Source organism: Carettochelys insculpta, chromosome 6 (genome assembly GCF_033958435.1).
Source record: "Carettochelys insculpta isolate YL-2023 chromosome 6, ASM3395843v1, whole genome shotgun sequence".
NCBI classification, from domain to species: Eukaryota; Metazoa; Chordata; order Testudines; family Carettochelyidae; genus Carettochelys; species Carettochelys insculpta.
Window position 1 is genome coordinate 113,396,587 of NC_134142.1, and position 24,610 is coordinate 113,421,196.

At 47.9% G+C, this 24,610-nt stretch overlaps 1 protein-coding gene across 3 annotated transcripts in view; it reads right to left on the reverse strand.

The window, feature by feature from the left end:
- CD151 (CD151 molecule (Raph blood group)) overlaps nucleotides 1–23,997 on the reverse strand; it is a 59,156-nt gene extending 35,159 nt beyond the window's left edge. Inside the window, exons 1-2 of one of the 3 annotated variants that reach the window (XM_074997858.1) lie at nucleotides 23,887–23,997; nucleotides 3,363–3,473 (exon numbers count right to left, since the gene is read on the reverse strand). The gene's annotated coding sequence lies outside the window, so the exon portion shown is untranslated. Of the gene's footprint in view, nucleotides 1–3,362; nucleotides 3,474–3,591; nucleotides 3,614–23,706; nucleotides 23,864–23,886 lie in introns of those variants that run through there. The other 2 variants (XM_074997857.1, XM_074997859.1) reach the window with 2 other exon arrangements.
- Between the last annotated feature and the right edge of the window lie 613 nt (nucleotides 23,998–24,610).

A 24,610-nucleotide genomic window follows, 5' to 3' on the forward strand; every position in this document is an offset into this window, starting at 1 on the left:
TGTTGCAGTGGTTAATGCTGTAGACCCAGGAGACTATGGTTTTATTCCTGACTTCAGCAGTGTCCTGCTTTGCAACCTTGAACAAGTCAAGCCAGTCCTGGGCCCCACATTTCAAGAAAGATGTGGAGAAATTGGAGAAGGTCCAGAGAAGAGCAACAAAAATGGTTAAGGGTCTACAAAACATGACCTAGGAAGGATGACTGAAAGAATTGGACTTGTTTAGTTTGAAGACAAAACTAAGAGGGGACATAATAGCTGTTTTCAAGGACGTGAAAGGGTGTTACTCAGACAAGAGTGAAAAATTATTCTCCTTAGCCTTTGATGACAGGACAAGGAGCAACGGGCTTAAATTGCAGAAGGGAGTTTTAGTTTCGCCATTAGGAAAAACCTCCTGCCAGGGTGGTTAAACACTGGAATAAACTGCATGGAGTTGCTGTGGAATCTCCATCTCTGGAGATATTTACAAGCACGTTAGACAAACATCTGTCAGGGATGATCTAGTTGGTGCCTGGTCCTGCCTGATGGCAGAGGACTGGATTTGATGACCTCTCGCACTGCCCACTCAATGCAAGACTTTCCACAGACCACCCATCATGACAAAATGCGTTTGCTTATCTCTCAATACCTTAAATACTAAATGATTCATAATAGGCTATTGCAGCATAAAACCATAAATACGCAGCAATAACATAAGGAGCTGTATATTTAGATCTTATTGCTTATATTATGTTAGTTTACCAAACTTTGTTTTAAATAAACTAAGAAATGTATGTCCAGAACAAAAGTTTTCAACACTGTCTTTATTTATGGCAGGAGTGGGGAAAGTTGTTTGAGTTGGAGGGTCACTGACCCAAAGAAAAAAAAAATCAGTTGGGGGCCACATAAAAGCGAGAACTAAAAAAAACCTCATAACCACCAAACCTCCCTGATATGGCCCCCAACTGAGACACCTCACTCCCCTCCTGCTACAGCCCCCTAGAGGGGTGGGGAGGTGTGACTGTGGTTCAAGGCGTCACACAGGCCAGATCGACTCTGCTGGGATCCTGGGGCTCATAGATTTTATGGACTCCACTAGGCTCTGGGCTGGGCATGAAAATGAGGAGTTTAGCGTCCAGGCGAGGGCTGCTGGGGAGCAGGAAGGGGTGGAGGACAGGAGGGAGAGTGGAGAACAGGCTGAGGGTGGGGGGTCAGGGTGGCAGGAGGAGCATGTGAGGGGGATCAGGATCTGGGCATGAGTGGATAGGAGGTATTTACCTAGCCCTGTGCTCTCTAGCACTTCCAGATACACCCCGCCCCCCATCACTGCTCCCACTGGCTGCAATTCTACCCAATGGGAACAGTGGGAAATACTTTCAGGTGTGTGGCTTCCTGCATTGCCATTCCCCCAGCTAGGGGAAGAGCAGCGGTTAGAGCTGCTTCTTCCCCTCTGGATCAGGCCTTGAGGCTCAGGGCTCCCTACTCCCCCTGCAGCAGCAGCCAGCACACATACTCCAACCCCATGGGGGCAGGGAGAGCAAGAGGAGTGAGCCCCAAGCCCCCAGCCCACCTGTAAGATAGTCACAGGCCATGGACCTCACCTGGAGAGTCACTACTCTGCACCAAAATCCCTGCCATTACTCAAGGCCTCGTGAGAATTGCCCCCCTCACACATGCTTCCATCAAGCCTCCAGTAAGGCCCTTTGAGGGGATCTTGCACAGCTCAGCTCAGCCGTTCTGACAAGAGGAGCAAGGAGAGCACACTAGAGGTCCCTCCTTCCTGGTTGTTTTCAAAGGATGGGCACCAAACAGCTGCAGGTTTATGAAGCACAATGATTCACGGAAGGGCAGTCACCAGTGAATCACAGAACAATCACTGCTGTCTCGCTTTGATCTATCCCTCCTAGCCAGTACAGGCTGCTCCTGCGTACTTGATGACTCACCAGGAAAACTATTCATGGAAACACACGGCTCTATCTGGACCCTCCCTTTTGTGTGTAATGTGATTTCTTTTCCTTGTATAATCACACAGCGAAAACTCAAGAGGCCATTGCAGGCTGCCCTGTAAGGAACAATGCTTATCTTCAAGGAGTCAGACAAAGGAAGGATACATTTGAATATCCTAAGCAACTAAGCAGTGGGTCCCGTGCAGGGCTCAGCACTTGGGATGCTCAAGTGCATCATTGCTCGGAAAACTCTGGAGCAATGTGGAGCATTAAAATAATGCTTTTGGGCCTGGTTTTCCAGAGAGTTCAAAATGCTGGATGCTGAGCTCCTATGACAATAAGACTGCCAGCAGGAGCTGAGCACTTTGGAAAACAACCCCAACTGCAGCATTTCTAAGCCCAGTCCTAAACGTGGTAGTGCAGCATCTGTGCTGAGGTGCCTGCAGCCCAAAGTGTGGTTGTGGGGTCCCATCTCACCCCTCTGGGTTTTGTTTGTTAAGCTCTATACGCGCACAGGCCAAGGCTATGAAAGCACATGCACACAGGTACAGTTTACAGACACTTGTTTAGTCACACCATCAAAGTAGCTCAATGCATCTGCCTTGACTTGCCCAATAACAGACATTAATTAGCCTGCAAAGAAAGCAAGCCAGCCCTAAAGGCTTTTCAGCATAACCTGCCCTAAAGCTACACTGAATACATGTCAAGTATCGGAGGGGTAGCCGTGTTAGTCTGGATCTGTAACAGCAACGAAGGGCCCCATGGCACCTTACAGACTGACAGAAAAGCATTGAATACATGGACAGTAAGGCATTGTTTCTTAAGCTAAGTAAAGTAAATAACTCCCAGGCCATAAAAGGCAACACTTGATGAACAGCAACTGAGGAGATCGGTACCCAGGGTGTGCCCAGGGAGGCGTCTTTATTTTCTCCCCAGTTTACACAAGTCAGACAGACAATAAGCATATGTAGCTGTTCAGCCCTTTGGTAGCTCCCACAGCCACAGCTGCTAAGTGCTGGAAAGGTATGTTACAGGTGCGTTGCAAGATCTACAGCAAATGTCAAAGCCCACACACACAACGCACAAGATAGGAATGTCCAGTACTCGGGTGAGATTAAACTTCTAGCTCCAGTTTTGCCAAACCCTTGCAGCCTTGGACAAATCACTTACAGTCTAATTTTGAGAGGCTGAATGGAAGTTACACAGGCTCAGCACTTCTGAAAACACAGCCCATAACCTCTCTGTGCCACATGAAAATCCCACCTGGTCTACCAACTAAGATTTGTTTTAAAAAGTGCGTCCTGCTGCTTTTCAGCTCTGCCATGGGATGGCTCAAAACAGCTATGAACCAGTAAATACAGCCTTCCTGGCAGCCACATCAAAGTGATATCATCTGCTTCAAGCGGATGTCCGGGGGGAATGAACATGCTTACCACTGACCTCTCAGTGAAAGTAAAAACTGGAGCACAAGTGAGACCTTTCAATTCTCCACCAGGACGTCTTTCACCTTCGCCTGAGCTTGTCTTCAGCACGATGCAGGAAAAGCAACAACTGAAAAAGAAGGAAGAAAACTCTGAGCAAAAAATTATTCCTTTCCCCTACATTAAAAAGCTAATAGCATGCATCTCCATCAAACCCTTCATTCTGTAATATCAGAGAGTCAACACACAAAGCATGGATGTATTGGGTGAAGGAAAAAAGGTACGATGGCAGCCCTCTAAGGCTGGAAGTTGCCAGAAACAGGCAGCTGATAAATGGGTGACTAACAGCATATAAACCCAGCTACTATTTTTGTCACGCCCACCTAAACCAGAGCACGGGCACACTCTGGCAACATACAAGACCCTAAAAAGGGATGGAAGTGGTTCCCTGAGAAACTCCATGGAGAATATCCCTGTGCAGAAAGGCCCTGTAGAGGTGGCATAAGGACTTGAAGCCAGCTCAGCTCCCAGCCCCTAACACAGAGGTCAAGTCAGGATTGAGCCACGACTTGCCAGGGGTGGGGAGTGGCTGGAAATAGGCAAGCAGGGGTGGGACTGGGTATGATCAGACCACACAGCTCTACAACTATTCACCAAAGAACTCCAGGAAGCAACAGACAGAGAACCATTCTGAGGCCCAGGCCCAGGCCGGACCCCCTGCTGCTCCAGAACATGCAGACCACAAAGGGGGTTTAAATCACTTTTCCCAGCTCCCAAGCACAGGAGCTGAGCCAGCTGGGGGCTAGCTGCCATGACAATCTCTTTCAAAGCACTAGTTACCAGCAAGCAACCTCGTTAGCTAGCTAGCGACAGCCCAGTGGAACTGCTGATCCAGGGCTAGCTCCAGTCTGACCTCCTCTGCCTGTCCAGGCTTTACGTCATGCTCAGCACCACAGCGTCTCTCTCAGCTGACAAGGCCTCTCACACCTGACACAAGCTCATGCTGCACTGCTTGGACAGAGCTCACCAGTGTGATTTACCCACTGCTGCCTCCCCACCCTGCCTAAGGCCTCTTCCTCCAGTTGTGAACGGCCTGGCCCTCTTACAGAATGGGTTCAACACTAACCTACAGAAAGGATCTTCTTCTCCAGGAAATATTACAGGTTTTTGAGAGTCATGTCTATACCTCCCTATTACATTTCTGCAAACCTCTCCTGGAGCCCTTGGAGTCAAAAGGGCAGCCAGCTCCAGCTTTTTTTATTCCTTTGTTTTCTGAAGGGGAGAAAACCAGGAGTCTGGAGGACTTGCCTGTTCTCCAGAGGGAGCACTGCATGTAAGAACTTGAAGCCTCTACAGGCTTCATTTTTACACAAGGACTAAGAATGGCTACACGTAATTACAGCTCAAAATCAGGTGGAGCCCGGAGGTTCTTGATAAGCTGCATTTGGCAAGGCTTGGGAATCCTTTGTCACAAACTGCAGGATACGAAAGGCGAGCAGAAGACAGGAACTGACCTACAGCCACTTATTTATATTGCAAACCAGGACTCCAAAGTGCTAGACACAGCACAAAACACAGAATAAAAAAATCCCATCCTCCTCCACCCCTCCCCTCTCTCGTAAACAATAAAATGTAACATCACAGTGAGAATGGTAATGTTTCTTTCCCCCATTCCATGCCCTGCCTTGCCCCTTAGCTGCATGCAGAGATCCAAGGGAGGAACTGGAATTTTTCCATGTAAGTAGTTTGCACACATCCCCCTCAAACAAAAATACTGCCCTGGCTGCTGCGAAATAAAGGAGAGCAAGAGTATTGCAGTGTGAACAGCTCAGCTGATTTGTTTCTACTCCCACTACTCATATCCCACACCACAAGAAAACACAGCTTGCTTGTGTCATCTTTAAAGTCACGCTCCTAGCTGCAGAACAACAGGAGACAAGGGAGCCTGGGCCAAGCAGAAACAATAAGCATTACACATGCAGGAGTTCTTTCTCCTGAAAGCTCTGCCGCTGCTGGCAATGCTGGTGAGGGTGAGAATGGGGCTATGGTGTCAATTTCTCCTCCAGCACAGGTGGTGTGATCCAGCAGTCTGATCACAGGATCAAGACTGCCTTGCATTCTACTCCCAGCTGTGACACTAACTCACTTGGTTGCATGGGGAAAGTGTCACTTCTTGGTCTTCGTTAATACATACTAACCTGCCTAATTGGGATGTTACAAGAATCAGGTTTGCGGCACAAGTAGAAGAAAAGGTTGAGAACTACCAAAAGGCCAGATCCCAAGAGTTTCACCCAATTTGCCCATTCAGATGCCCCTTGACCTCATTAAGAGTTTGAATAAGGCCCACAGTACATGGTCCGCAGGTACAAGTACAAGGGATAAACTCTCATGCACCCCCAACATCCATTATTCCTCTCCCTCCCTGATGAAACCAAAAAATCTTGGAAGGAGCAGCGTTAACTTCCCAGCATCAAAGAGTCTTCTAGGCCACATCTGTACTGCAGCACATACAGAGATCCAGCTGCTCTGCTGTAGCACAAATGGTGAACAAGATCTAAGCTGACAGGAGTGCAGTCTCCCATCCGCTTAGGCTACATCTACACTTTGGGAAAGATCAGTGCACTGGTGGTCAATCTTCCAGGGTTTGATTTAGTGCGCCTAGTGGGGAATACACTAAATCAAATGCCCAAGGCACTGCCATGGACCTCAGTACTTCTTGCAACCAAGACGAGTAAGGGGAGTTTCTCCCACCAACATCCCACTGTGGGGACAGTGGCAAAAAACAATTTAAGATACTCTGACTCCAGCTACACAATTTTCATAACTGGAGTTGCATGTCAAATTGATTTTATCCCCTAGTGCAGACCTGGCCTTAGTAACTCCTGCGTCTCTATAAGAGGTGGTACCTTCATCATGGAGGAAGCTTTATATTTGCATAACTTCACACAGATGTAACAGCATAAGCCAGTGTTTCCCAAATGGTGTTCTGCAGAAACCCCTGGTTCCACGAAGCGAAAATAAGGGTTCTGGAAGAAATTTCCATTACAATAACAATGATTTTTTAAAAATAAGAATTGTTCAACCATTTATGAATTTTATTTAAAACAATTTTCATTTATATTTGCCACCATGTGTCGCTGTGTAAAGCAAGCTTAGCCAGAGAGTAGGGATAATTACATCACTACTCAGGGCTGCAGGTGCAGTCAGTCAGAGGTGGGATCGCCTGTTATTTACCACTGTAAATCCCCATACTCGCTCGCAGGGAGCGTGGATCATTTTGGGGTGGCTGATGTCAAGAATATACAGCTTTCCCAAGACGTGTAATTTGTCAGTTGCTGGCACATACTAGTGCGCAACTGGGTTCTCGAATTATGCGGCAACAAAAACAAAATACAGAAATCAACCAAATGCTGCGCCAGATATGCAAATCCAACTTTCCAGTATTAAACCAAATGTAAAAAGAATTTCCCAGGGAAAGAAAAACCACTGAAAACTGCAAAAATAAAGCGTATTAGTTTTTGAGCTTTATTTTTACACACATTAAATGTGATTTTTTTAAAAATACGTGCAATTAAACTAATTGGTGATCTCATGACTTTGTTTAGCATTTGTTTATTATTCTTACTTATTTGTGGTCTACTTTTGCAGCTCCATATTTAAGACTTATTAGGGGTTCTGCAAAATTCTTGAATTTAAAAGGGTTGTGTGGCCAAATAAAATTGGGAGCTGAGCAATGTAAGTCATACCGAAGTAATCGGTAGTACAGACAGAGTCTTATCATGGAACAGTTTGCCCAGAGACGTAGTAGGAGCCCTAACATTTGAGAAGCTCATGAGCAGCCTAAAAAAAGCACTGGAATATAAACAAAGCTAGAGAACAATCCTACATTGTCAGGGAGCTGGGCTGGGCAAGTTAGAGTTAGTGGAGGCCTTCCTCCCTTTACTGTCTGTGTTCCTAGGACAGCCATTTAAAAACCATCGTACCACATTACATGCCAATATTAACTAAAACAATAGTAATAAAAGGTCACCAAGACTCTTTGCCAGACACTCTTTACACCAGCTGACTGATGCTGAGTGACAGCCTGAATACCAGCTGCACCCTGGAGCTCCTATTGGTTGGGAACCACAACACACAGGAGCTGTGGGAGTGGAGCCTGTAGAGAGCACATGGGTGTCTCCCTAGCTACCCCCCTCCCCCAGGGGCCACAGGGTCCTGCGAGGGGCTTCCTGGATTCACTTTGCCCCAAACTGGATTCCTCTCCCTCCTGGAGCCCACACTCTGTACACTCACACAAACCCCAAGCCCCACTCATCCTTGACCCTATCCCAAAGCCCACATCCACAGCATGATGCACCTTCCCCTGCCCCAGCCCAGTGAAAGTGAGGGTGGGGAGAGCAAGCAATGGAGGGAGGGGGGAAATGAAAGGAGAAGTAGGCAGAGCCTTGCTGAAGGGCCAGGCATGGGCCAAGAGAGTTTGGATTTGTGCTGTTAGAAAGTTGGCAACCCTACCTACTGGGAGAAACCTTTCCAAAGGAATTAGAACGGTAGAGTGAAATTCTGGGCCCACTGAAGTCAATGAGAATGTTGCCAGAATTTCAGCCAATGAACTTGTGTTTACAAGTAGTAGACTGGAACCAAAAAAGACATGCATGCCATTTGGAGCTCTGTCATAGCCTCCCTATGTAACCTGGGGCAAATCTCTCAGACTTCCTGGGTCTCAGCTCACCATCTGTACAATAATCCTTCCTTTCTCCCACCTTGTCTGCTTAGACTGCAAGCTCTTTGGGGGTAAGGGCTCTCCCTCTCTCTCTGGATGAATGTGCAGTTCTGTGTCTTATTTGTTTCACTGTTTGCTATTCATGGCACAGAGCTACCAAAATTCAAGTAATAATAGACTTAATTTCCATGTTCAATGCAGAGTTAGGTGCCAAGACCTTCATTCCTTGCCTTGTAAAAAGCAGGCAGTCTAGGTCATTCACATCAAATCTGCACTAAACTTTATTGCATTTCAAAAAGAGTTGAAGCCTCAGGCCTGTATCATTAAAAATCACCATGGAGTCAATGAGGCTTTGTTAGCATGACAAAGGCACATCTGCAAGGCTCAAAGGCTGGATCAGATCTAGGGTTGCCAGTTTTTCCCCAGAGATTTCATCATGACAGAATCTTAGTCTTCAATTCATGGCACCTGAGCCTCTGGAAAGCAACAGTTTCCACAGGACAGGTCCCAAAACAGCAGAAGGTGGTACACATGGCAAAATGCAGGGCTGAGGACACAGCAGGTTTGAAGATGAGGCACGACTAATGAAAGCTCTTCTGTGCAAGCCTCATCATCCGGTTTGAAATAAAGCTCCTTTCATCCTGAAGGATCCCAGAGCATTTGATATTATTTATGCAGAGGAACCACTTCACTGGCCTCTGATCTGAAAAGAGGGATAATAAAAGGCTCTTCACTAGGAGTGCCAGAGCTCAGAGCTTGCTGTGTGTTTGCTAAGAGCGCCTTGTGATCTGGAGCTGAGGAACAGCTGATGACTTAGGTCAGCCTCAGCTAAGAGAAAAGACAAACCTGCTGTGACTACACTACTTATTCCCTCCTGTGTTCCCTTTATTACTACAGGTTGAAACTCTCTAATTCAGAACTCGCTCGTCCAGCAACATCCGTAATTGGCACGATTTTAGTTAGCCAGATCACCACATATCATGGGTGTGGCCAAGTTTTCCGTGGTCCCATAAAGTCTGTTTGCAGCCGCCAGTCCTGGCTCTCAGTGTTCTGTGCTGTTATTTAGCTGTAATTTACCCCAAATGTCTCCTAAGAGCCCAGCCAGCAGTGGAAAAGTTGGTAATGAAACTACACAATACTGACTGACCTCCTGTGGTCCGACAAATTCTCTCGTCTGGCACTGGTCAGGTCCCAAGGGTGCCAGATGAGAAGTTCAACCTGTACTGCTGCTGTAGCTCGGCCATGGTAGCTGTGGTCGACTAGACAGGGAGCACTCAGCTAGTCCAGTCCCTTGTGTTTTCAATTCCATGCTATCCATCTCTGTGCAAAGCCCTTATTTAAAAAGCAGTGTTCTTGTCTACACAAGAAAACCAGATCCAGTCCAGATCAACTGGAGAGCAGCAAATTGAACCCAGAATCACAAACCAATTCCTCAGCACTAAACCATCCTTCTTCGTCTTTAAAGGAAGGAAGGTCTAAAGGAGTCAACCTCCCCCATACGGACACTCCCAGAAGCAGTCACCAAGCACCTACATATGATTACAGGCAATGCAGCAGAGAGTACACAGCTGCTTGGAACTCTGCCAGGTCATTGTTTTCAAATTTCCTTGTAAATGTATTGTTCCATGGTAGAGTCCTTTCTGCTATTTCTCTGCAACAAGAATAAGCCATGGGAAGGTCTTGGATCGGATCTGAATCCAGTGACATGGATCCTTCACTTGCTGCCAGCCCCCGCATTCACTTCTGCAAAGTGAGATGGTGTTTATGAAGCAGTGAAGAAGAGATGTGATAAATGATACTAAGGTGACACAGCTCATCCCTTCAGACTCTCAATGCCAGCTTTTTCAATCCTGGTGCCAGATAACTCTGCTGACAATCATTTGCAAGGCCTGTCTCTCTCACCAACTAATAGCCCCTCACCCACCTTGTCGCTCTCTCACCTTGGACTGACTTGACTACAATGACATTACACAAATCCCTGGAAAAAGCGGGGTCGCTAGCTCGTGGCACATCACCAGGAAACTGAGCATCTAGAACACCTATGTGTGGGGCAATGCGTTGTGAGATTTTCCCTCCTGAATGGGCAGTGGGGTAAGGAGGACCCGACAACCTGGTTACACAAATATAGTTAGGAGACATCATTTACAGAACTGAACACTGCCATGACTGGAATTACAAGACAACAGGCATGCGGAGGTCTGGGCAGCTGAGAAGGCTGGCACTTGGCTATGATTTCACTGTTAGCCATAGAAACATAGAACACTAGAACAGGAAGGAACCTTGAGAGGTCATAGAGTCCAGTCTCCTGGCCTCATGGCAGGACCAAGCACCATCTAGATCAGATGCGAAGACCAGCACACAAGCTGATTTTCATTGGCACACAAGGTGGGAGCGCAGCCCTGCCACTCCTTCCCCATGCAGCTGGGAACATGCTCAAAGCCATGACACTTGTGGATTAACAAAAGACCAGCTAATGCTACCAACCCCCACCTAAACAGGAAAGCTCTGCATCTTAATTTATCTATCAATGAAACTGTTGTAAGCAGTACTATTCGTAAGTTTTAAAAGTATCACTGGCACACAGTCCATACATAGACCTCAAACGGTCAAATTTCAGCACTCCGCCTTGCAATGGTTGCTGACCCCTGGTCTAGACCATCCTTGATAGATGTTTATCTAACCTGCACTTACTTTTCCCAGGCAATTATTCCACATTTAACCACCCTGACAGGTAGTTTTTCCTATGTCCAACCTAAACGTTCTGCACTGCTGTTTAAGCCCATTGCTTCTTGTCTTAACCTCAGAGGCCAAGGAGAACTGTTCTTCTCCCTCCTCCTTGTAACCCTCTGTTAGATACTTGTAACCTGCTTTCATGTCCCCTCTCAGTCTTCTCTTTTCTAAACTAAACAAGCCCAGTTCCTTCAGTATTCCCTCATAGCTCATGTTCTCCAGACCTTTAACCATTCTTGTTGCTCTTCTCTGGACCTTCTCCAATTTCTCCACATCTTTTTTAAAATGTGGTACCCAGAACTAGACACAATACTCCAACTGAGGCCGAATCAACGCAGAGTAGAGCAGAATAATGACTTCTCGTGTCTTGTTCACAACACACCTGTTAATGCATCCCAGAATCATGCTTGGTTTTTTTGTAACAGCATCACACTGTTGACTCATATTTAGCTTGTGGTCCACTATGACCCCTACATCCGATTCTATAGTATTCCATATGGTATGGGAGCAATTTTAGAATCTACCCTGGTCCCTAATTGGTGACAAGCTCAACTAAAAACAACAACATAGATAGATCCTTCATGGGCTACAAGGTCTCTTCCAGCGAGCATTTCTGTATCTCTGGTTTCCATTTCCCTGGGGCTCCATTTTTTGCCTGAGTATCTCTAGCTATTATTAGGGCTTGGAGTTTGCTCTCTCTTTTCCACAGTTGAAATCATTTACTAAAAGACAGATTAAATAGTGAGCCTGTTCTAGGTCAAAATAAATGATAGTTCATTTCCTGAAATAACACCACCCAGTAGGAATCCCTCTCTCTGCTGTTGCAGTAACAGTAATGTATGGGTTCCGTGCAGCAAGCTCTGTACTGAGCTGCCACTAAAATAATCCTCCTGAGAACCAAAATTAACACCCCCCTGTTGCTAGAAATAAAAGTTCCCTCCTCCCTCCCACCCCCTCTTCTTCAGGAAACTTTAATAGATCTGTCAAAACCTTTTACTCAGCTTTTTGCAGAGCAGCCTGCAAACATCACAGAGAAGCATCAGTATGTGAATAAATAAAGGGAAGGCCTGGGCTGTTTCAAGGCAATTACTGGCTGGCTGAGTGCCAACATTAGGAGGGTTGGGGGAGGAGAAAGCACACTCAATAAGCTCTAAATTGCCATTCTCTGAAAGATGCCATACTCCCTCTCTGCCCTCATTCAGACACCGTACTTCCTACAGGAGCCAGTGCATGCTCCATCATTAAGGAACCAGGGACACACAACTTTGTACTGCTTTAACTATACAGATACACCTGCAGCATGGCTACACCTACAGCGGTATTCTTTGGGTTTTGGTGCAAACTGGATTGACTCCACCTCAGCGTATCACTGCCCTTTTTGAGAATTAACATGCTGGCCTGTAGCGAAGAGGAGAGTTAAACTACATTCCAGCACAATCTGTTGGTTAGCACTCTGATTATGCCTGGGAAATCCTGGACTGGATTTCTATAGCTGGTCAACATGGGGTTTGCCATGTCCTTCCATCTCTCTGGTTACCCCCAAAATAACGAGCTAGCCTCATCACAAACCAAGTATAAAAGCACTTTGGAGGTCACACCCTCTAGTCCCCCCCACCGCCATAAGTTTAAGGTCAGAAGGGATCATAAAATCATCTAGTCTAAATGGCTTTTAACCTTTTTTCATTTGTGAACCCCCTAAAACATTTAAACAAAGGTGTGGATCGCTTTGCAAGTCTTCAGCATAGTCTGTGGATTCTCGCAAGCCTGGGGACCACAGTTTAAAATCCCCTGATTAAGTCTGAACTCTTACATAACACAGTCCAGAGGATTTTGTCTCATTACCCCTCTATTGAGCCCAATAACTGATGTAGCTAAAGCATACCTTCCAGTCAAGACTGAATGCCTTTCTGAAGGGGCATCAGGAGATGGGGAAGCCACCATGTGCCAGTTAGTTTGTTCCAATGGGTCCATACTTGCAGCTGGCTTTGCCTGCTTCTTTCCACTCAGAGTTCAAAGGGAGGAGGCCAATGTGAAAACTGCCCATGGGTAATACAGGCTCGTGGTCTGCTTCCCACCTCATCCCCATGAGTTTGGGGAAAACAATGAGAGGTGTGAATTTCAAATTCAGTCTTTAGGATCTCAGCACTAAAAACAGGATCTTTCTGGCCCTCCATTTTTAAGAGAAATAATGAAAATTCAGGAAATCTGTAGCCAACACATTCAGAAGTGACTAGCATGAGATCATCAGAGGGGCCTAGTCTTCAGAAGACAGGTGTTCAGCACTCTCTGAAAACAGACATATCAGGTTAGACAGCTGAAAAATGAGGCTCATTTAAAAAAAAACAACCAACAACCCACTAATCACTTCTGCAGAGGTAGATTTAAATCTAAACTTCTTGCTGGGAGTAGTCATGCCAACCTCACATAGGAAATTCGTATTCCCTTTGAATTAGTCAACAGCAGTGTTCTCTGTCAGCTGTGAGCTTGTACAGCCTCTCAGGAAAGATTTACTGAGAAGGTTTTTTTTTTGTTTTAGTTGGTGGTGTACATTTGCACATGCCTCAGTGAACATAAAATTTATTCCACATATGGATGGAAAATATTAAAGGTAACACTGGTGGAAAGGTGTTAGTGCTGAGCACGACGACAGAAGGCTCAGAGTCATACTGCTGTGGGTGAGCACATTCCTCATGTCAAAGCGCACCTGGCCTGAAAGCTCCTAGGGTCAACTTGTGCTCTAATGACCTCAGCAGACACAGAGGGAATGGATCTGAACAGGGAGATGCAAGGAACACATGTACATGCTGGCCCCAGGGGAAGTGAATGAGTACGATCTTGCTGGAAATTAATGGCCAGGAGCTGTGTGCAGGCTCCCCTCCCCTTGGCCATAGATATTGAACCCTCTCAGGCCTCATCCATATGCAAGGGTTTCACCAGTTACATAGGTATAATTATACCAGTGTAGTTAACACTGATATGAGAGTTACACTGGTGTAACTCCTTGGCTATGGATGGTGAAAAGAGAGGCAGCTTTAGTGATACATCCTGGAGCACGCATCCGAGTACCAGGCACAGAGAGCACCACACCATTTCTCAGACACTACAGCAGCAGCTTTCCTACTGATAGGCCAATCCCCGGCTCAAAGAGCAGCCACAGCCTCAAGGGAAAGCAGCCTAATGGTCTCTCCTCTCCTAACAGAGGCTCCTAAACTCCCTTGCATACCACTGTGTGGCCTTCCAGGGATTAGAAGATGACTGGTGGCAGGGAGGCTACGGAACCCAACACACAGACTCAGTCTAGGTGGCAGATCTGCATCTGACTAGGCTGCACTTCAGTATCTGGCGATCTGAAGAAGTGGGTCTGTCCCACAACAGCTCATCACCTAATAAATTATTTTGTTAGTATTTAAAGTGCTACTGGACTGCTTTTTTGTTTTTCAATATCCCTTTGCATTCATCCCTTTCCGCTCCAGATCTCAATTTATGGCCACTGCAGCAGAATCTACAAACAAAGCCAAATGGTTCGCTGCAGTTATTTAATTAAAAGACAGAACCACACAGGCAGAGACTGGGATTCCAAACAGGGCCTTAGTTTTAAAAGGCAACACTCTCAGGGTGTTTATGGCACCTCAACCCGGTTTGCAATCAATCCCATCTCAAGCACCTCCTGCTCAGCATTTCCCTTTTAAGAGCCCCTGGTGCTGCACAGCTCCCCTGACATGGGGGGGAGTCCAAGGAGTGGCTCTCAGCAGACCCAGGGCAGCATGGGACCTCAAGGCAAGAAAGTTTAAAAAAAAAAAAAAAAAAAAAAAAAAAAAACTTAAGCACAAAACAGGCTGCTGTTGTCAGCCAGAGATGGATGTTTATTCTTCCCTTAGAGATTCCACTGAGACTAATGCAAGGCACAGATTCATAGCCCATGAGTCACTCCCACTGTTCCTGGTACCTAAACTATGCAGCTTGCTGGACACCATGTCTAAAATGTTGGCATGATTTTGTTTGCATAGCTTGATTCTACCCAGCATAGAGATTCTACACAAGTCTTTCTTCTTGCATCCCCTTCACTGGAGAAAGCACTTTGTGAAATACAGCTCTGCATGCCCCTAAGGCCACAGAGTTTGAGAGGGCACTATAATCAGCCACGCTTACAAAAATCCATAACACACAATTTTAAAAAGTCATCAGAAATTTCTGCTTCCAGCTTCTCCTGTCCCACCACTTTCAGTGTATTTTGTGTGGGCAAAGGCACTTTACTGACATGGTCTGTCATTGTCTGGCAAGCTTAGAGTGACATTGTACTGTGCGTACACACAAAATAAGGGACAGTCCCTGCCCCGGAGAGCCTGCAATATGAATAGACAAGACAAAGGTATTATCATCATCCTTGTTTTCCAAAGCACTGAAGCATATGATGGTTAAGTGATTTGACCAAGGTAATACCAGATATCAGTGGCGGGGACAGAAATTGAACAAAGCTTTCCTGAGCACCAGATTAACAGGTACAATATAAGCAACAGTGTCAGGCAGCTTTGAGAAGACAGTTCAGCCTCCTTCCTAATTTCCTCAGAGTCCCAATAAGGCCACCTGGACTGTATCTGAAGCAGGGGTCTAAAGATTCCAGACCTCAACATCAATCCAGCCCACCCTTCTGCAGGTTTACGTGTTGTACGATGAATGGGACTTAGAGAAGTGGTAGCACCCTAGTAGGAGGACCAAAGAGGAACTGGTTCTGACTGACTCTGCTGAAGCTTAAGGCTCTGCTGTTTACAGACTCCCACTTATACTAAAAACCATGAACAGCACTGCATTGTTTTCAGAGAAGATACTGATCAACCTGTGAACAGCTATGAACTACTTACTGCCAGGGAGAAAGTTTCTCACCTCCTGCATAGAAGACCCCAGACTTATATGGCTCAGTATCATTCAATGCAACCCAAAGCAGGCTTCAGATACACATCAGGAGCACTGCACTGTGACCTGGCTGACACACGCCACATTGGCCTTGCCCATCTGCCAGACTGATTCTAAATACATTATTGACAATGGCTCTTGGAGTTCTCTTCTTCCTGGCCCACTCTGCTCCTGAAAACTACTTGGCAGGGCGGGGTGCTGCAGCTATCATGTCAACCACATACACTTGCATCAGCATCTTTTTTGAGAGTATGAGTCTTTCATGGAGTAGCCTCAATGCAAGAACGGGCACAAAGGGCATTGGAAGAGACACTGGCCTTCCTCTTTCAGCACAAGCTGTGTACCCTCAGGCTTATACTCCCTTGGGGGGAGAGGAGAAAGGTACAGAAAATATCTTTCGCATCTAGGAGAGGAGGAAGAAAGAAACCAAAACCAAACGCTTGCACCTTTAATATTAAGCTCCAGCACCAGCTTAAATTAAGAAAGCAGCATCCAGTGCCAAGAAGCTACTTTGTTCTCAGCTTCAAGCTCTGTTTGTTACTACAGATCATAGATACTGTTGCCAAGATCAACCTACAGGTCTGGCTGGCACCCTCTCTGGGTCCTGCACTTGTATTTCTCATTCCCTTCTGAAGCCTGTTTATCTCTTCTCTCATTGTGTTCCCTCCCTCCCCCCCCCCACACCAGCAGCACCCACTGGAGATGGAAAAAGTGACTCTGACTTGCTGCCTCTGCAGTCTGGATTCGGAGCACTTGTACTGCATGATCAAAGGCTGAATTTGGTTAGGTGTGTCCTTTTTATTAACACTTTGTCGCCAGCGGCTAAGGGGCAGCACCCAACTGGCAGAAGCAGCGTAGGTGCCAGGGTGACCCAACTCTGCTGGGCAAAAGGGGCAACTTAGTTATTAGCCTCCAAAGCACTTGCTGTCCTGTGCAAGAACTGCCCTGCTGAATGAAAATTAATGGGCCACCCTGTCCAGGAGCCTGTCTCCAGTGATGAACAGCTTAGTTGCTGACTTTTACTCTTCCTGGAGGTGCTGCACCCAAAGGCTCTGCCCCCACTCTGCCTCTGCCCCAAAGACCCGCGCACACTTCTTCCCTCCCCAGTTCATCCGCTAGTTCCCTCCCCCCACCTGGGCGTTCCAGCCCCAGAGCACTCCTGGCGTCAGAGCCTATGCCAGACAGCACCAGCCCATCAGACGAAGACATGAGAGTGGAATAACTTAGCTCATAGGGGTAGTGGTTGGCATGTGCCCCGAAGCAGAACAGACCAACTACATCAGATGATGCCAAAATTTGATTACCTAAGGCAGGTTCAGTCACTCGCAGGGATTATTTCACCCAGAGCTGAAATGTAGCCATGTCGAGAGTCTAACCCAGCCAGCAGCAGTGCTGCATGACAGCTTACAATAGGAATTGAAGAATCCCATCACCTACCCCTGCAAGGGGAATTTAAGGCAGAACTAGGAATGGGGCTAGTCAAGTCGCCATGTGGCTGTGACACCAAAGCAAAGGCTCTGACTCGTGCATAGGTGCCACAAGGTCTTTAATAATCACCGTCTTGCTGGGCAGTAGTTTATTATGCAGCAGCCAGGACACATGGTTCACGGGACTGATGTGCTTTTTCTGCATATCAAAGCATAGAGACCACGAACAGAGGAGTCCAAGATGCAGCAATGAGCAGATTATGGATAAAGACATAGCACCAGGATGGAGCAGGAAATGAGAAGATACTGTCACACTCTTAATAGAGCTCTGCCACTGGTAAATAGGAGCTGGGATGAGCTCCCTTAGTGCCACATGGAGTGTAGACTTTTGACTATACCTGTACCACTGCCAAGGAACCTCATTCTCAGTCTGCCATTCCCCATTCTCTCTTTCCCTTGTCCCATCATCTAGGTGAGTGAACCCCAACTTAGAACACCACGGGGGGAGGTGGGGGAGACAGGACATTTCCCCAACAGAGAAGCTTGCAAAGCCCTATACAGGATGACTCTGTTTGCATAGTCACCAACTTCCCAAAGGGTCATGGACAGGGTAGAAAGAAAGCATGGCCACCCTGCAAAGTAGCAGCTTATTAGGCTTGGTTGCAGCCAGCCAGTGCAGCAGGAAAAGGAACACATGAGGTGTAAGAGGTGTAGGTGGGTCCCAAACAAAGTTGGGAAAAGTACCCAAAAAGTTACTTGAGTAAAAGTGCAGCTGCTTTCAGTCTTGGGCACCCAAGTACAATCAAGATGTGACATATTCGTGTGTGCATGCACACATGCGTGTACTCTTACTCAAGTAATTTTCCAGAGGGGCACTGATGACTTGTACTTAAGAACACCCCCACCCATAAGCAGCTGTACTTTTACTCATGTAACTTTTTGGGTACTTTTTTTCCAACTCTGATCCCAACAGCTGAGAGGATGCAAGGGGAAAGGGAATGATGGAAGGTGAGCTAACCTCAACCCTCATGCTCCTTCAGCTCTGACACAGTTAAGATTAACTTAGTTCCCTGGTCGTGGTGGCAGCCCATTTGGACTGGTATGGTAGGAAGGAGCCTGACTTATTAGTCGAGACACCTGCTTCATTCTGGCTGACACCAGTTCTCTAACCTAACTTGCAGCAACTGGGGGGTAACTGGGCATTGAAACTAGAAGCAGACAGAGAGAAGAAGGTTCTTGACTCCCATAAGTAACTGGGATGGTGGATGATACAGGAGATGGGGGGCACAAAAGCACAGAGAATCACAGCATTTCCCACTGGGGTCTGCAGGGCCTGGAGCAAGGAAGGAGAGATGGGTAATTGAAGCTCTTTTCCTTTGTGATCCCACTTTCTCTTCAGCACTGGTACATTATCCAGGGAAAGCGCTGCACTGTGTTACATGTAGTGGATTCTACCTACAGTGCATGGACAGTGCAGTGCGGCAGCACCACAGCTGGCAGACAGATGAGGAAGTTATGAGATCCATGGAGAGATCTGACAGGACAGTTTGCTCTCCACTCACATTGGTAAGACACAGGGAGGGTGGAAGCCTCCAACCAGCTGTTTTCCTTCCACAAAATCTCCCACCCAGGGGGATTTTAAAGTAACACTTGAATGAAATACATATGGACATTTAGCCAGAGGGAGAAAGAGGGTGAGCAGATAGGTAGCTGCAGACTGTATAATGTTCTCACAGAGTGAACAGCTACAGCAATTTAGCTACAATCATTATTAGCCTTGTATAATCCAATATACTTCTTGTGAGGCTCACAAGAGAATCATATTAGCCCCCCTTCAGCTGCCCCAGTCAGAAACAATTTTGCTCTCCAAGGAAAGATGGAAGCTTCTCTCCTTTCCCTTCCAAAGGATCTCTCTCTTAAGCCTAGGAAGGCCACTATGGAAATGTGCCTTGTGGAGCCAGGATTCAGAGGGCAAGCAGCTAATTATGCTTCAGGAAAGGCAATGAGGCTAAGTGGGAGTGTGCCTGCATTCAGGCAGCTTCTGTCAATCATTTCCAGCCTAGGAGAAAGGGGTGGGGTGAAGAACCTAACCAGAAAAACAGCCCAGGCTTCATCTAGGCAAGGGGGAGAGAGTGAGTCTGTGGTAGCAAAGGTCATCACCACAGTTACTCTATTTGATCAGCAAGAGCAGTCAGCTGCAAGGGAGAGCTGGGCCTGACAGTCTGACAGAGGTGAGAGGGCCACACTGGCTCACGCTGCACTTGGTCTCACTAGAGCAAGGCAAAAAATCAACCCTCTAGTCACAGCATGTGACCCTAAGGGCTGTTCTCACTCATTTGACAGGACACTGATATCACAGATGTACTCTAAGCATTGCTCCAGAAGCCAGGAATTTTGTTATTCTCACCTCCGCTCTAAGACTGCCTGTGCAGCAGCTGTAGGTATGTTAGTCTGCCTCAGTTTCCTGCTCCACAAAATTGAAACACTCCCCTACCTTGCAGGCAAGTCAGGAGGCTGCTGTGTTTGCAAGTGCTTGGCAGATGGCAAGAGCCACACAAATGCTCAGCTGGGAATGATTCCTTTCACCCCCCAGAGCAGGGTGTGCTCAGGCCAATTTTGCTCTTAGCAAGTTCATCCTACCCAGTGCTCTGCTTCTTTGATAGCAGCTGCACGGAGATAAAACCACCCAGTGGGAGCAACACTTACGAAACAACTATTCTCTGGGGAAGCTCTCAACCCCAACGGGAAGGGAGACCTGGCTGCCCACCCACTCTCACAAAGAGAGCAGGGGGAGGAACTTGAGAGCACAGGGGAGGCAGCTGAACTCAGCAAAGCAGCAACCAGTGAATGCAGAATCCACTTGAGAACTGTAAGAAGAGCTCAGAGGAGGAGCTTAGAGAAGAGAAGAATGAAAGGGAGAGGACTGTGACAGAGCGTAACTTACCTCAGAATTACAATAGGGCTGCACTGTCTGAGTAACAAGCCATAGGACTGGGTGGGAAGTCTATGGTGACTCTGGGAGACCAAACTAAATGAGCTCTTGTGGACTTGGCTATAGGATTTAAAGACACCAAACGCACAAAAATATGGACTTATGGAGCTCGCATCATTAAGTAGCCAGACAACACACAGAAGCTGTTCAGTGAGTTTCTGTAAATGATGCGCAGAAGGGTCAGGCAGCAAAAAATATTAGAACTAAAAAGGAAAAATGTGGTGGTGTGGGAGGGGCTTTGGAGGTCAGAATCTGAAGATCTCAAAAAGCAGCTTAGCTCTTCTGGTTAAAGACTTATTTGTCACCACTGACATCCATTGCCAGAACAGAGAAGAACAATTCCTTTTACTGCTGTGGGGTCTGGGTTTGTTAATCATATTTCCTACAGCAGTACCCAAAGGTACCACCCACCAATGCAGCCCAGTGGGTTGCTAAGCTGAGTTTGGCAACCTAAGGAGCCACTTAGGGCTCTGGGCGCTGCTGCTGCTGCTGACTCCTCTTGTGAGTCCCTGCGCTGCCCCCACTGAAATAATGGAACTCAATTGAATTGGTTTAATGGCTGGCATTAAACCAATTCAATTGAGTTCCATTATTTCAGAGGGAGCAGTGGAGGGAGCCATCCACACAGTACATGGAGGAAGTGAGCAGAGGGAGGGGCGGTCACACCTGCCCCTGCTGGAGCTGTCCAGCCACGCTGAAGAGGAAGAGGTAGGGGGAGGCCTCCTGTTAGCACAGCTTCCCTTCCTATGGGCACAGCACCTCCTCCCAGGCAGCACAGCCCACCCCCTGCTTTGCAGCAGCCACTGGAGCTCAGAGGTGCATTCAGTGGTGCAAGGTCAGCTCCCCCAGGACTCAGCCCCACCTGGCCCCAGGACCCAGTGAATCCAGCACCAGCACTGCTGGGTGAGGAGTGTCTGGGAAAGTTGCAGACACTTTCTGGCCTGAGAACCTTGAGGGGGGGACCCAGAGCAGGGGAGGGAAAAGGGGCAGGGGGACCCAGAGCACACATGGGGGACAGCAGCACGTGTGCAAATAAGATTTGGGTTCAGTGGGCAGGTTAAACTGGGGGATGGAGAGGGGCCATAGGGCACCAATAGGGGTTGAGCCTGTGGCTGGGGAGTAAAACTTGGGGATAGGAGGCAGATTTGGGGGATGAACTGGGTAAAGCTTGGAGATGCAGGTAACAACTTTCTAACTGGTACAAATCATTATGTGGGCACTGTTCTTAAAATAAGGGTTACAAAAAAGTACAGCGTGATAGTCATTAAGGATCATCTCATATTCACTTGCATTGTGGCTCTTGAAGTATTGATTTTTGTAACTGAATTTGAAAAAAAATGGCTCTTCTTGCAATTTTGGTTGAAGACTCCTGGGCTAAGGAAAATACAAACACAGTCATAGTGGTAGATGGGACACGTAACAGCCTCTGCTACACAAAGGGGTCAACACAGATTAAAGTCCATGGAACCTTACTTTGTTAGGCCAAGTAAAATAGCAGATCACTCAGTACTCAAAGGTTGTGCCTGTTTTGCTCTGAACTCCGCTTTCCCTAGCCTATGGCAAGAGACAGGTTAACGGCAGCATTACATCACCAGGCACAAAGACAAACTATAACTAAGTGCTATAAAACTCCCTCTGGGGCAGGAGCTGTCTTTTTACCTTCACTGCAAACTAATAACCAGAGGCTGAAGTTTTTACTCAGCAGGGGTTTTTCTGAGACTCTGCCTTGAGAAGCAACCATTTTTAGTGGCTGCCGCAGTCCAGGAGCAGGGACGGACCTTTCTGTTCAGTTGATGTAAATAATTGAGAGAATCTTTGGTCGGCATGTTAATTAAGCCTCCATCAGAACCATCATGGACTGTGGAAGGCAGTTTTCTGACCCTGAGTTCCAAATCTTTGGCTTGTATGACACAACTAACAAAATGGCTGCCACCTCTGAAACTTTTAACTAAGCCCTTGAATCACGGGAAGGGCTGATCTTTAACACCTGTGAAACACCAGTGCAACAAAAGTGGGAGGGAGAAAAGATAAGCTACAGGGCTTTTCATAGCACGTCCAGAGGTTTCTGTGTGAAACATGCTCAGTACCAACAAGTTGTTGCAGTGGGGTGGATTCAGTATCACAGACTTCTAAGATCAAGACACCGCACCGCTGTCTATCATTTCCACTAGATACATGAAGCAAAGGCTTCTGGGGAATACTCTGCATGTCAAGCAACACTGTGGTACAGCAACACGGCTCCAGTCGGTTCCAAACTGGGTGGCAGGGAGAACAGATAAGCAGAACAGGAACACGTACATGGTGCATAATAGTTGATTGGATTTCCTGGTAAACATAATTTCTCTCTGCCATGTTCTCCCCACCCCTCCAAGAATTTTACCAATTAAAATTTGGACTTTAGGGTTAAATCTTATTTATACAGATGGGCAGCCTTAAACAAAACAGTCATTTAAGTTTATTCAGCAAAGTCAAGAGACTACCCAGGACCCTGTGCTAAAACAGCCCCTGCGGATGTCCCGCAGCCAGAGGAAGTAAGACTACTGTACTCAAAATGCAACAAAATTAATTGTAGAAACACAGCTCGGGGTTGGCGGGGCAGGGCAGCAATGGCGTTGTGATTACAAAACCAGAGCAAACCATGGGAGATCAGAGACAGCACATGCACCCTTGGGGAAGTCCCTTAGTTGTCTTATACCTTGGGTGGTTCCAGGTACATTTAAAGAAAGAGTCTGGATTTCTCATGTGGCATCTCCTTGGTTGCATGGAAATTCAGGGCCTTCAAGTGGCAGGGCCGGCACTGCCCCAGGGGGCTGGGATTTGCAGGGAGGGGAAAGGATGCTCTCAAGTCACTGTCTGAGCCAGCAGTCACAAAGTGCTCAGAACAGTGCTTCCCACCTTGGGTCCTGGGGACATCAGCAAGGGTATTGCAGGGGGTCCGTGGAAAAAACATGACCATAGAAAATAAGTTTTCAATAAATTGCAAAGTTACAAAGCGTTACTTTAAGCATAACTCTCTCCCAGTGACGTTATCAATGGCTGCGGGACACCTGTGTCGGGGTTTATCATCTCACGCAGGGAAGCGCACCCAGCAGCTCCGAGGGGGCCCGGAACGGCCCGGGGGAGGGCGATTGGGAACCGGTGGATTAGAAGAAAACCTGGACACGCCATTCCGCGCCTCGCTGGGTTTGGGGTCGGTCCGGGCCAGGGCGCAGCCGGAAAGCGCCCTGCGGCAGGGGCAGCCCGGCTCTTCCCACGCAGCGCTCCCGGCGCCCCAAGCCGGAGGGACCCTTGGCGAGCCGAGCCGAGCCGAGCCGAGCCGCTCCGGGCAGGCAAAGCGCAGCTCGGGCGGCCAGGGAACAGCCAGGGGCAGGCGCTGTCCCGGGGGCTCCCTCTGCGACGCCCCACTCGGCAGCCTGAGGAAAGCGCCTGGCAGGCGCCCGCGGCCGCCCAGCCGCTAGGCGCGCAACGCGCACGGCTCCGCCTTTGCCGCTGCAGCTTCAGGTGCGCCGCTTCCCCTCTGCGCGGGGACCCTCGCGCGGTTCTCCCAGGCGGGCCCGGCCCCGGCCCCGCCCCCCTCCTGTACCTGCTCCCGGCGAGCCCGGACCCCAGCGCGCGAGGCAGGAGAGCGGCTCCGACCCTCCCCGGGAGCGCCGCGGCGGCAGTGGCACCAGGCAGCGCGTCCTGCTTGGCAGCCGCGGCTCCAGGCCCCGCCCAGGCTCCAGCGGGCAACTGTTTGAATAAACTCCGATCCCGCTGCACTCACCCCGAGACGCCTAGCGGGCAAAGGGACAACAGCGGCCCAGCTCGGGGCAAGGCGGAGCCCTTCTCTCCCCAGCCTAGGCCCGTGCGCAAGGGGGCGTTCCCAGCCTTCGCGCCCCACGGCAGAGCGGCAGGTACGAGATGCAATAGCTCCCCGGGGTCTTAGCACTCAACCAGTCCCTTCCTGCGGAAAGCCCGCAGGCCTGTAGCACCTTAAAGCCTCACGCTGGTATTGATCCGGTAATGAGCTCTCGCGGCTTGAATAGAAGCCGTGACAGAGACCTTAAGTGGTAATGAAAAACATTTAACTGGCAGGTGTCAAGGGGGAATTTACTGACAAACGCGGGGGGGGGGTGTTACAACCACTGCACCTTAGGTTAAATTTTGCTTTAAGTATTTCATTAGGTTGAGGCTGAAGCTTCGAAAAACAACACAAAACCTCTAAATTTATCCTTTCATAGCTATTTAGGTGCACAGAGTGTTCAGCTTTGCCTGAAACGTTGGCTCTTTAGACTTTTTTTTTCCCCCCCTTTTTTAAAATAAATTCTTCTAAAGACTATCCTGATCTAAAATTAGCAGCCAGGTGAGATAACCCTCCCCTCTTTCCTCACATACTGTACTCTAAACCCCACTCCCAAACCCCTGTCCTACCCTGCCCCATCCTATGCTCTGCCCTGAGCTCCTCTTGAGCCCTGATGCCTTGCTCTTGCCCCCTCAAACACCCCAAC